The 12,327-nt window shown below is 40.2% G+C and overlaps 12 non-coding genes across 12 annotated transcripts; all 12 read left to right on the forward strand.

The window, feature by feature from the left end:
• The first annotated feature begins 695 nt into the window (after positions 1–695).
• Positions 696–768, forward strand: trnak-uuu. Its single transcript has one exon. It is a non-coding gene; the product is annotated as a tRNA-Lys (tRNA).
• Positions 769–1,209: 441 nt separating this feature from the next.
• On the forward strand, positions 1,210–1,283 carry trnat-agu. The gene has a single exon. It is a non-coding gene; the product is annotated as a tRNA-Thr (tRNA).
• Positions 1,284–2,349: 1,066 nt separating this feature from the next.
• On the forward strand, positions 2,350–2,422 carry trnak-uuu. The gene has a single exon. It is a non-coding gene; the product is annotated as a tRNA-Lys (tRNA).
• A 441-nt stretch (positions 2,423–2,863) lies between these two features.
• On the forward strand, positions 2,864–2,937 carry trnat-ugu. Its single transcript has one exon. It is a non-coding gene; the product is annotated as a tRNA-Thr (tRNA).
• Positions 2,938–4,005: 1,068 nt separating this feature from the next.
• On the forward strand, positions 4,006–4,078 carry trnak-uuu. Its single transcript has one exon. It is a non-coding gene; the product is annotated as a tRNA-Lys (tRNA).
• A 441-nt stretch (positions 4,079–4,519) lies between these two features.
• On the forward strand, positions 4,520–4,593 carry trnat-agu. The gene has a single exon. It is a non-coding gene; the product is annotated as a tRNA-Thr (tRNA).
• Positions 4,594–5,659: 1,066 nt separating this feature from the next.
• Positions 5,660–5,732, forward strand: trnak-uuu. The gene has a single exon. It is a non-coding gene; the product is annotated as a tRNA-Lys (tRNA).
• Positions 5,733–7,303: 1,571 nt separating this feature from the next.
• On the forward strand, positions 7,304–7,376 carry trnak-uuu. Its single transcript has one exon. It is a non-coding gene; the product is annotated as a tRNA-Lys (tRNA).
• A 1,585-nt stretch (positions 7,377–8,961) lies between these two features.
• trnak-uuu lies at positions 8,962–9,034 on the forward strand. The gene has a single exon. It is a non-coding gene; the product is annotated as a tRNA-Lys (tRNA).
• A 430-nt stretch (positions 9,035–9,464) lies between these two features.
• trnat-agu lies at positions 9,465–9,539 on the forward strand. The gene has a single exon. It is a non-coding gene; the product is annotated as a tRNA-Thr (tRNA).
• Positions 9,540–10,607: 1,068 nt separating this feature from the next.
• Positions 10,608–10,680, forward strand: trnak-uuu. Its single transcript has one exon. It is a non-coding gene; the product is annotated as a tRNA-Lys (tRNA).
• A 1,574-nt stretch (positions 10,681–12,254) lies between these two features.
• Positions 12,255–12,327, forward strand: trnak-uuu. The gene has a single exon. It is a non-coding gene; the product is annotated as a tRNA-Lys (tRNA).

The following is a 12,327-nucleotide window of genomic DNA, read 5'->3' on the forward strand; positions in this document are numbered from 1 at the left end:
CAGAAGGAACATTTTGGCTGTTTCTCAGCGATATCTGTGAGCAACGATTGAATGATTAAATGCTTTACTCTGATGAAGAGTGACCCAGCCTCGAAATATTAGCTCGGTTCTCTCTTCACAGATGCTGCCAGACCCACTGATATTTTCCATCATTTCCTGTTTTTTTTCAGATTTCACATCCACAGTAATTTGCTTTTATATTGAACGATTTATGTTGCTGCATGTTAGCAAGAACGAATCGGGCGGGATAAATGATGGGGCAGTTTTCCATGAAGATGTGGTGCAGACACACTTTTACACCCTGAAACTTTGCAATTTGCATAATTTGCTCCTTTACTAGATGGGTTTACTTGCGTTCACGCTCTGCCACAACAAACATCAGATGACACCCTTTATTCTATCTCTAAAAATAAAATCTGTGTCTCTGTTGCTTCCCACTCATCTCTCACCAATCAAAATGTAATCTTCAATGTCTCGAAGTACCAGTGCAGGTCCCTGGATAACAACAGTTGTCACATCACAAGTCACTGGTAAAAAGCAAGTACAAGCTGAAGAATTTGAGAAAGGGAGCCAAAGGAAGGCTGCCGCTCTGCTTGTGAGGAAAATGAGCAGGAGAGGCTGAATTACCAATGAAGAAAATTCAAAAGGTACAATATGAGAGTTTGAAGTGAGCAGTGAGGACTGTTTAAGAATGGGCCCTGGTAGCTCAGTCGGTAGAGCATCAGACTTTTAATCTGAGGGCCCAGGGTTCAAGTCCCTGTCAGGGCTTTCAATTTGTCTCAAGGCGCTTGCTCCCCAATGAACAGTAGGAAAAAAGAATAGAAAATGCAGGATGATTTATGAAAAGTGGAAGAATCGTGACAATGTTGGGTTTGCCAAATTGCAACAGACATCAAGAAGTTTTGCTAGATTTTCGGTTAATGTAAAAACTCGCTCCGAGTCTTGTCCTGCATTATACCACTATAGTTTTCTGGTCATGTTTAATCACTTCAAAATTCATAAAATATTTCCTGTTTGTTTACTTCTTCCCTGCAGGACTGCTATAAATTAATAACTTTCAGGAATTACTGCAATTTTTACATTCAAAAGCCCATTGCAGATGAATATTTTAATTTGCACTCTCAAAGTCAGCATAAGAAATCAACAATACTGGTGTTTAATCAAAATAATTGAAATCTGTTCTAAACTTGCAAGCCCACAATCAAGGTTGGTGCTGTGGCTTAGATGGTTAAAGCGCCTGTCTAGTAAACAGGAGATCCTGAGTTCAAATCTCAGCAGTGCCTTTGGGTCAAAGCTTGGACCCTGTGAAGAAATGTTCCCAATTCAATGGTGAATGCAGAACACGTTGGCAGAATATCTGTGGCACCGAATGTCTAGTTTGCTTTACCTTGATTTTTGTCAAACTTTATTCAACCTTCCATAGCTCCCATATTTCATGCAAATTCCATTTTCCTCACCTACTCCATTGCATGTACTCCTCGCTTCAGCTCTGAGTAAAGATCACACGGATTTGAAACATTAACACTGTGTCTGGCTCCAAAGATATCCTCTAACTTTCTGAGCCTCAATCCTATCATTTTTAGACTCGCACGCAGAGTCGCAGCTTCCGCAGTATTTTCCTTTGGATGCATGATAGGATTTACCTGAGGAATTCCAGAAGGAACATTTTGGCTGTTTCTCAGCGATATCTGTGAGCAACGATTGAATGATTAAATGCTTTACTCTGATGAAGAGTGACCCAGCCTCGAAATATTAGCTCGGTTCTCTCTTCACAGATGCTGCCAGGCCCACTGATACTTTCCATCATTTCCTGTTTTTCTTTCAGATTTCACATCCACAGTAATTTGCTTTTATATTGAACGATTTATGTTGCTGCATGTTAGCAAGAACGAATCGGGCGGGATAAATGATGGGGCATTTTCCATGAAGATGTGGTGCAGACACACTTTTACACCCTGAAACTTTGCAATTTGCATAATTTGCTCCTTTACTAGATGGGTTTACTTGCGTTCACGCTCTGCCACAACAAACATCAGATGACACCCTTTATTCTTTCTCTAAAAATAAAATCTGTGTCTCTGTTGCTTCCCACTCATCTCTCACCAATCAAAATGTAATCTTCAATGTCTCGAAGTGCCAGTGCACGTCCCTGGGTAACAACAGTTGTCACATCACAAGTCACTGGTAAAAAGCAAGTACAAGCTGAAGAATTTGAGAAAGAGAGCCAAAGGAAGGCTGCCGCTCTGCTTGTGAGGAAAATGAGCAGGAGAGGCTGAATTACCAATGAAGAAAATTCAAAAGGTACAATATGAGAGTTTGAAGTGAGCAATGAGGACTATTTAAGAATGGGCCCTGGTAGCTCAGTCGGTAGAGCATCAGACTTTTAATCTGAGGGCCCAGGGTTCAAGTCCCTGTCAGGGCTTTCAGTTTGTCTCAAGGCGCTTGCTCCCCAATGAACAGTAGGAAAAAAGAATAGAAAATGCAGGATGATTTATGAAAAGTGGAAGAATCGTGACAATGTTGGGTTTGCCAAATTGCAACAGACATCAAGAAGTTTTGCTAGATTTTCGGTTAATGTAAAAACTCGCTCCTGGTCTTGTCCTGCATTATACCACTATAGTTTTCTGGTCATGTTTAATCACTTCAAAATTCATAAAATATTTCCTGTTTGTTTACTTCTTCCCTGCAGGACTGCAATAAATTAATAACTTTCAGGAATTACTGCAATTTTTACATTCAAAAGCCCATTGCAGATGAATATTTTAATTTGCACTCTCAAAATCAGCATAAGAAATCAACAATACTGGTGTTTAATCAAAATAATTGAAATCTGTTCTAAACTTGCAAGCCCACAATCAAGGTTGGTGCTGTGGCTTAGATGGTTAAAGCGCCTGTCTTGTAAACAGGAGATCCTGAGTTCAAATCTCAGCAGTGCCTTTGGGTCAAAGCTTGGAGCCTGTGAAGAAATGTTCCCAATTCAATGGTGAATGCAGAACACGTTGGCAGAATATCTGTGGCACTGAACTTCTAGTTTGCTTTACCTTGATTTTTGTCAAACTTTATTCAACCTTCCATAGCTCCCATATTTCATGCAAATTCCATTTTCCTCACCTACTCCATTGCATGTACTCCTCGCTTCAGCTCTGAGTAAAGATCACACGGATTTTAAACATTAACACTGTGTCTGGCTCCAAAGATATCCTCTCATTTTCTGAGCCTCAATCCTATCATTTTTAGACTCGCACGCAGAGTCGCAGCTTCCGCAGTATTTTCCTTTGGATGCATGATAGGATTTACCTGAGGAATTCTAGAAGGAACATTTTGGCTGTTTCTCAGCGATATCTGTGAGCAACGATTGAATGATTAAATGCTTTACTCTGATGAAGAGTGACCCAGCCTCGAAATATTAGCTCGGTTCTCTCTTCACAGATGCTGCCAGACCCACTGATATTTTCCATCATTTCCTGTTTTTTTTTCCAGATTTCACATCCACAGTAATTTGCTTTTATATTGAACGATTTATGTTGCTGCATGTTAGCAAGAACGAATCGGGCGGGATAAATGATGGGGCATTTTCCATGAAGATGTGGTGCAGACACACTTTTACACCCTGAAACTTTGCAATTTGCATAATTTGCTCCTTTACTAGATGGGTTTACTTGCGTTCACGCTCTGCCACAACAAACATCAGATGACACCCTTTATTCTTTCTCTAAAAATAAAATCTGTGTCTCTGTTGCTTCCCACTCATCTCTCACCAATCAAAATGTAATCTTCAATGTCTCGAAGTACCAGTGCACGTCCCTGGGTAACAACAGTTGTCACATCACAAGTCACTGGTAAAAAGCAAGTACAAGCTGAAGAATTTGAGAAAGGGAAGCCAAAGGAAGGCTGCCGCTCTGCTTGTGAGGAAAATGAGCAGGAGAGGCTGAATTACCAATGAAGAAAATTCAAAAGGTACAATATGAGAGTTTGAAGTGAGCAATGAGGAATGTTTAAGAATGGGCCCTGGTAGCTCAGTCGGTAGAGCATCAGACTTTTAATCTGAGGGCCCAGGGTTCAAGTCCCTGTCAGGGCTTTCAGTTTGTCTCAAGGCGCTTGCTCCCCAATGAACAGTAGGAAAAAAGAATAGAAAATGCAGGATGATTTATGAAAAGTGGAAGAATCGTGACAATGTTGGGTTTGCCAAATTGCAACAGCCATCAAGAAGTTTTGCTAGATTTTCGGTTAATGTAAAAACTCGCTCCTGGTCTTGTCCTGCATTATACCACTATAGTTTTCTGGTCATGTTTAATCACTTCAAAATTCGTAAAATATTTCCTGTTTGTTTACTTCTTCCCTGCAGGACTGCTATAAATTAATAACTTTCAGAAATTACTGCAATTTTTACATTCAAAAGCCCATTGCAGATGAATATTTTAATTTGCACTCTCAAAGTCAGCATAAGAAATCAACAATACTGGTGTTTAATCAAAATAATTGAAATCTGTTCTAAACTTGCAAGCCCACAATCAAGGTTGGTGCTGTGGCTTAGATGGTTAAAGCGCCTGTCTAGTAAACAGGAGATCCTGAGTTCAAATCTCAGCAGTGCCTTTGGGTCAAAGCTTGGACCCTGTGAAGAAATGTTCCCAATTCAATGGTGAATGCAGAACACGTTGGCAGAATATCTGTGGCACCGAACTTCTAGTTTGCTTTACCTTGATTTTTGTCAAACTTTATTCAACCTTCCATAGCTCCCATATTTCATGCAAATTCCATTTTCCTCACCTACTCCATTGCATGTACTCCTCGCTTCAGCTCTGAGTAAAGATCACACGGATTTTAAACATTAACACTGTGTCTGGCTCCAAAGATATCCTCTCATTTTCTGAGCCTCAATCCTATCATTTTTAGACTCGCACGCAGAGTCGCAGCTTCCGCAGTATTTTCCTTTGGATGCATGACAGGATTTACCTGAGGAATTCCAGAAGGAACATTTTGGCTGTTTCTCAGCGATATCTGTGAGCAACGATTGAATGATTAAATGCTTTACTCTGATGAAGAGTGACCCAGCCTCGAAATATTAGCTAGGTTCTCTCTTCACAGATGCTGCCAGACCCACTGATATTTTCCATCATTTCCTGTTTTTTTTTTCAGATTTCACATCCACAGTAATTTGCTTTTATATTGAACGATTTATGTTGCTGCATGTTAGCAAGAACCAATCGGGCGGGATAAATGATGGGGCGTTTTCCATGAAGATGTGGTGCAGACACACTTTTACACCCTGAAACTTTGCAATTTGCATAATTTACTCCTTTACTAGATGGGTTTACTTGCGTTCACGCTCTGCCACAACAAACATCAGATGACACCCTTTATTCTTTCTCTAAAAATAAAATATGTGTCTCTGTTGCTTCCCGCTCATCTCTCACCAATCAAAATGTAATCTTCAATGTCTCGAAGTACCAGTGCACGTCCCTGGGTAACAACAGTTGTCACATCACAAATCACTGGTAAAAAGCAAGTACAAGCTGAAGAATTTGAGAAAGGGAGCCAAAGGAAGGCTGCCCCCCTATTGTGAGGAAAATGAGCAGGAGAGGCTGAATTACCAATGAAGAAAATTCAAAAGGTACAATATGAAAGTTTGAAGTGAGCAATGAGGAATGTTTAAGAATGGGCCCTGGTAGCTCAGTCGGTAGAGCATCAGACTTTTAATCTGAGGGCCCAGGGTTCAAGTCCCTGTCAGGGCTTTCAGTTTGTCTCAAGGCGCTTGCTCCCCAATGAACAGTAGGAAAAAAGAATAGAAAATGCAGGATGATTTATGAAAAGTGGAAGAATCGTGACAATGGTGGGTTTGCCAAATTGCAACAGCCATCAAGAAGTTTTGCTAGATTTTCGGTTAATGTAAAAACTCGCTCCTGGTCTTGTCCTGCATTATGCCACTATAGTTTTCTGGTCATGTTTAATCACTTCAAAATTCGTAAAATATTTCCTGTTATAAATTTCCTGCTATAAATTAATAACTTCAGAAATTACTGCAATTTTTACACTTTCAAAAGCCCATTGCAGATGAATATTTTAATTTGCACTCTCAAAGTCAGCATAAGAAATCAACAATACTGGTGTTTAATCAAAATAATTGAAATCTGTTCTAAACTTGCAAGCCCACAATCAAGGTTGGTGCTGTGGCTTAGATGGTTAAAGCGCCTGTCTAGTAAACAGGAGATCCTGAGTATAAATCTCAGCAGTGCCTTTGGGCCAAAGCTTGGAGCCTGTGAAGAAATGTTCCCAATTCAATGGTGAATGCAGAACACGTTGGCAGAATATCTGTGGCACTGAGCTTCTAGTTTGCTTTACCTTGATTTTTGTCAAACTTTATTCAACCTTCCATAGCTCCCATATTTCATGCAACTTCCATTTTCCTCACCTACTCCATTGCATGTACTCCTCGCTTCAGCTCTGAGTAAAGATCACACGGATTTGAAACATTAACACTGTGTCTGGCTCCAAAGATATCCTCTCATTTTCTGAGCCTCAATCCTATCATTTTTAGACTCGCACGCAGAGTCGCAGCTTCCGCAGTATTTTCCTTGGATGCATGACAGGATTTACCTGAGGAATTCCAGAAGGAACATTTTGGCTGTTTCTCAGCGATATCTGTGAGCAACGATTGAATGATTAAATGCTTTACTCTGATGAAGAGTGACCCAGCCTCGAAATATTAGCTCAGGTTCTCTCTTCACAGATGCTGCCAGACCCACTGATACTTTCCATCATTTCCTGTTTTTTTTTTCAGATTTCACATCCACAGTAATTTGCTTTTATATTGAACGATTTATGTTGCTGCATGTTAGCAAGAACGAATCGGGCGGGATAAATGATGGGGCGTTTTCCATGAAGATGTGGTGCAGACACACTTTTACACCCTGAAACTTTGCAATTTGCATAATTTGCTCCTTTACTAGATGGGTTTACTTGCGTTCACGCTCTGCCACAACAAACATCAGATGACACCCTTTATTCTATCTCTAATAATAGAATCTGTGTCTCTGGTAACTTCCCACTCATCTCTTACCAAACTAAATGTAATCTTCAATGTCTCGAAGTACCAGTGCAGGTCCCTGGGTAACAACAGTTGTCACATCACAAGTCACTGGTAAAAAGCAAGTACAAGCTGAAGAATTTGAGAAAGGAGCCAAAGGAAGGCTGCCGCTCTGCTTGTGAGGAAAATGAGCAGGAGAGGCTGAATTACCAATGAAGAAAATTCAAAAGGTACAATATGAGAGTTTGAAGTGAGCAATGAGGAATGTTTTAAGAATGGGTCATGGTAGCTCAGTCGGTAGAGCATCAGACTTTTAATCTGAGGGCCCAGGGTTCAAGTCCCTGTCAGGGCTTTCATTTTGTCTCAAGGCGCTTGCTCCCCAATGAACAGTAGGAAAAAAGAATAGAAAATGCAGGATGATTTATGAAAAGTGGAAGGATCGTGACAATGTTGTGTTTGCCAAATTGCAACAGCCATCAAGAAGTTTTGCTAGATTTTCGGTTAATGTAAAAACTCGCTCCTGGTCTTGTCCTGCATTATGCCACTATAGTTTTCTGGTCATGTTTAATCACTTCAAAATTCGTAAAATATTTCCTGTTTGTTTACTTCTTCCCTGCAGGACTGCTATAATTAATAACTTTCAGAAATTACTGCAATTTTTACACTTTCAAAAGCCCATTGCAGATGAATATTTTAATTTGCACTCTCAAAGTCAGCATAAGAAATCAACAACACTGGTGTTTAATCAAAATAATTGAAATCTGTTCTAAACTTGCAAGCCCACAATCAAGGTTGGTGCTGTGGCTTAGATGGTTAATGCGCCTGTCTAGTAAACAGGAGATCCTGAGTTCAAATCTCAGCACCAGTGCCTTTGGGTCAAAGCTTGGAGCCTGTGAAGAAATGTTCCCAATTCAATGGTGAATGCAGAGCACGTTGGCAGAATATCTGTGGCACCGAACTTCTAGTTTGCTTTACCTTGATTTTTGTCAAACTTTATTCAACCTTCCATAGCTCCCATATTTCATGCAAATTCCATTTTCCTCACCTACTCCATTGCATGTACTCCTCGCTTCAGCTCTGAGTAAAGATCACACGGATTTTAAACATTAACACTGTGTCTGGCTCCAAAGATATCCTCTCATTTTCTGAGCCTCAATCCTATCATTTTTAGACTCGCACGCAGAGTCGCAGCTTCCGCAGTATTTTCCTTTGGATGCATGACAGGATTTACCTGAGGAATTCCGGAAGGAACATTTTGGCTGTTTCTCAGCGATATCTGTGAGCAACGATTGAATGATTAAATGCTTTACTCTGATGAAGAGTGACCCAGCCTCGAAATATTAGCTAGGTTCTCTCTTCACAGATGCTGCCAGACCCACTGATATTTTCCATCATTTCCTGTTTTTTTTTTCAGATTTCACATCCACAGTAATTTGCTTTTATATTGAACGATTTATGTTGCTGCATGTTAGCAAGAACGAATCGGGCGGGATAAATGATGGGGCGTTTTCCATGAAGATGTGGTGCAGACACACTTTTACACCCTGAAACTTTGCAATTTGCATAATTTACTCCTTTACTAGATGGGTTTACTTGCGTTCACGCTCTGCCACAACAAACATCAGATGACACCCTTTATTCTTTCTCTAAAAATAAAATATGTGTCTCTGTTGCTTCCCGCTCATCTCTCACCAATCAAAATGTAATCTTCAATGTCTCGAAGTACCAGTGCACGTCCCTGGGTAACAACAGTTGTCACATCACAAATCACTGGTAAAAAGCAAGTACAAGCTGAAGAATTTGAGAAAGGGAGCCAAAGGAAGGCTGCCCCCCTATTGTGAGGAAAATGAGCAGGAGAGGCTGAATTACCAATGAAGAAAATTCAAAAGGTACAATATGAAAGTTTGAAGTGAGCAATGAGGAATGATTAAGAATGGGCCCTGGTAGCTCAGTCGGTAGAGCATCAGACTTTTAATCTGAGGGCCCAGGGTTCAAGTCCCTGTCAGGGCTTTCAGTTTGTCTCAAGGCGCTTGCTCCCCAATGAACAGTCGGAAAAAAGAATAGAAAATGCAGGATGATTTATGAAAAGTGGAAGAATCGTGACAATGGTGGGTTTGCCAAATTGCAACAGCCATCAAGAAGTTTTGCTAGATTTTCGGTTAATGTAAAAACTCGCTCCTGGTCTTGTCCTGCATTATGCCACTATAATTTTCTGGTCATGTTTAATCACTTCAAAATTTGTAAAATATTTCCTGTTATAAATTTCGTGCTATAAATTAATAACTTCCAGAAATTACTGCAATTGTTACACTTTCAAAAGCCCATTGCAGATGAATATTTTAATTTGCACTCTCAAAGTCAGCATAAGAAATCAACAATACTGGTGTTTAATCAAAATAATTGAAATCTGTTCTAAACTTGCAAACCCACAATCAAGGTTGGTGCTGTGGCTTAGATGGTTAAAGCGCCTGTCTAGTAAACAGGAGATCCTGAGTTCTAAATCTCAGCAGTGCCTTTGGGCCAAAGCTTGGAGCCTGTGAAGAAATGTTCCCAATTCAATGGTGAATGCAGAACACATTGGCAGAATATCTGTGGCACTGAGCTTCTAGTTTGCTTTACCTTGATTTTTGTCAAACTTTATTCAACCTTCCATAGCTCCCATATTTCATGCAACTTCCATTTTCCTCACCTAATCCATTGCATGTACTCCTCGCTTCAGCTCTGAGTAAAGAACACATGGATTTGAAACATTAACACTGTGTCTGGCTCCAAAGATATCCTCTCATTTTCTGACCCTCAATCCTATCATTTTTAGCTTCTCACGCAGAGTCGCAGCTTCCGCAGTATTTTCCATTGGATACATGACAGGATTTACCTGAGGAATTCCAGAAGGAACATTTTGGCTGTTTCTCAGCGATATCTGTGAGCAACGATTGAATGATTAAATGCTTTACTCTGATGAAGAGTGACCCAGCCTCGAAATATTAGCTCAGTTCTCTCTTCACAGATGCTGCCAGACCCACTGATATTTTCCATCATTTCTTGTTTTTTTTTTTCAGATTTCGCATCCACAGTAATTTGCTTTTATATTGAACGATTTATGTTGCTGTATGTTAGCAAGAACGAATCGGGCGGGATAAATGATGGGGCGTTTTCCATGAAGATGTGGTGCAGACACACTTTTACACGCTGAAACTTTGCAATTTGCATAATTTGCTCCTTTACTAGATGGGTTTACTTGCGTTCACGCTCTGCCACAACAAACATCAGATGACACCCTTTATTCTATCTCTATAAATAGAATCTGTTTCTCTGTAGCTTCCCACTCCTCTCTTATCAAACAAAATGTAATCTTCAATGTCTCGAAGTACCAGTGCAGGTCCCTGGGTAACAACAGTTGTCACATCACAAGTCACTGGTAAAAAGCAAGTACAAGCTGAAGAATTTGAGAAAGGAAGCCAAAGGAAGGCTGCCGCTCTGCTTCTGAGGGAAATGAGCAGGAGAGGCTGAATTACCAAATAAGAAAATTCAAAAGGTAACATATGAGAGTTTGAAGTGAGCAATGAGGTTTTTTTCGGACTGTGCCCTGGTAGCTCAGTCGGTAGAGCATCAGACTTTTAATCTGAAGGCCCAGGGTTCAAGTTCCTGTCATGGCTTTCTTTTTGTCTCAAGGCGCTTGCTCCCCAATGAACAGTAGGAAAAAAGAATAATAAATGCAGGATGATTTATGAAAAGTGGAAGGATCGTGACAATGTTGTGTTTGCCAAATTGCAACAGCCATCAAGAAGTTTTGCTAGATTTTCGGTTCATGTAAAAACTCGCTCCTGGTCTTGTCCTGCATTATGCCACTATAGTTTTCTGGTCATGTTTAATCACTTCAAAATTTGTAAAATATTTCCTGTTTGTTTACTTCTTCCCTGCAGGACTGCTATAAATTAATAACTTTCAGAAATTACTGCAATTTTTACAGTTTCAAAAGCCCATTGCAGATGAATATTTTAATTTGCACTCTCAAAGTCAGCAGAAGAAATCAACAATACTGGTGTTTAATTAAAATAATTGAAATCTGTTGTAAACTTGCAGATCCGCAATCAAGGTTGGTGCTGTAGCTTAGATGGTTAAAGCGCCTGTCTTAGTAAACAGGAGATCCTGAGTTCAAATCTCAGCAGTGCCTTTGGGTCAAAGCTAGGAGCCTGTGAAGAAATGTTCCCAATTCAATGGCGAATGCGGAGCACGTTGGCAAAATATCTGTGGCACTTTGCTTCACCTTGATTTTTGTCAAATTTTATTCAACCTTCCATAGCTCCCATATTTCATGCAACTTCCATTTTCCTCACCTACTCCATTGCATGTACTCCTCGCTTCAGCTCTGAGTAAAGATCACACGGATTTGAAACATTAACACTGTGTCTGGCTCCAAAGATATCTCTCATTTTCTGAGCCTCAATCCTATCATTTTTAGCTTCTCACGCAGAGTCGCAGCTTCCGCAGTATTTTCCTTTGAATGCATGACAGGATTTACCTGAAGAATTCCAGAAGGAACATTTTGACTGTTTCTCAGCGATATCTGAGAGCAACGATTGAATGATTAAATGCTTTACTCTGATGAAGAGTGACCCAGCCTCGAAAAATTAGCTCAGTTCTCTCTTAACAGATGCTGCCAGCCCCACTGATATTTTCCATCATTTCCTGTTTTTGTTTTCCAGATTTCGCATCCACAGTAATTTGCTTTTATATTGAACGATTTATGTTGCTGTACGTTAGCAAGAACGAATCGGGCGGGATAAATGATGGGGCGTTTTCCATGAAGATGTGGTGCAGACACACTTTTACACCCTGAAACTTTGCAATTTGCATAATTTGCTCCTTTACTAGATGGGTTAACATGCGTTCACGCTCTGCCACAACAAACATCAGATGACACCCTTTATTCTATCGCTAAAAATAGAATCTGTGTCTCTGTTGCTTCCCACTCATCACTTACGAAACTAAATGTTATCTTCAATGTCTCGAAGTACCAGTGCAGGTCCCTGGGTAACAACAGTTGTCACATCACAAGTCACTGGTAAAAAGCAAGTACAAGCTGAAGAATTTGTGAAGCAAAGCCAAAGGAAGGCTGCTGCTCTGCTTGTGAGGAAAATGAGCAGGAGAGGCTGAATTACCAAATAAGAAAATTCAAAAGGTAAAATATGAGAGTTTGAAGTGAGCAATGAGGAATTTTTAAGAATGGGCCCTCTTAGCTCAGTCGGTAGAGCATCAGACTTTTAATCTGAGGGCCCAGGGTTCAAATCCCTGTCAGGGTT

This window comes from Scyliorhinus canicula, chromosome 6, assembly GCF_902713615.1.
Source record: "Scyliorhinus canicula chromosome 6, sScyCan1.1, whole genome shotgun sequence".
In the NCBI taxonomy this organism is placed as follows: domain Eukaryota; kingdom Metazoa; phylum Chordata; class Chondrichthyes; order Carcharhiniformes; family Scyliorhinidae; genus Scyliorhinus; species Scyliorhinus canicula.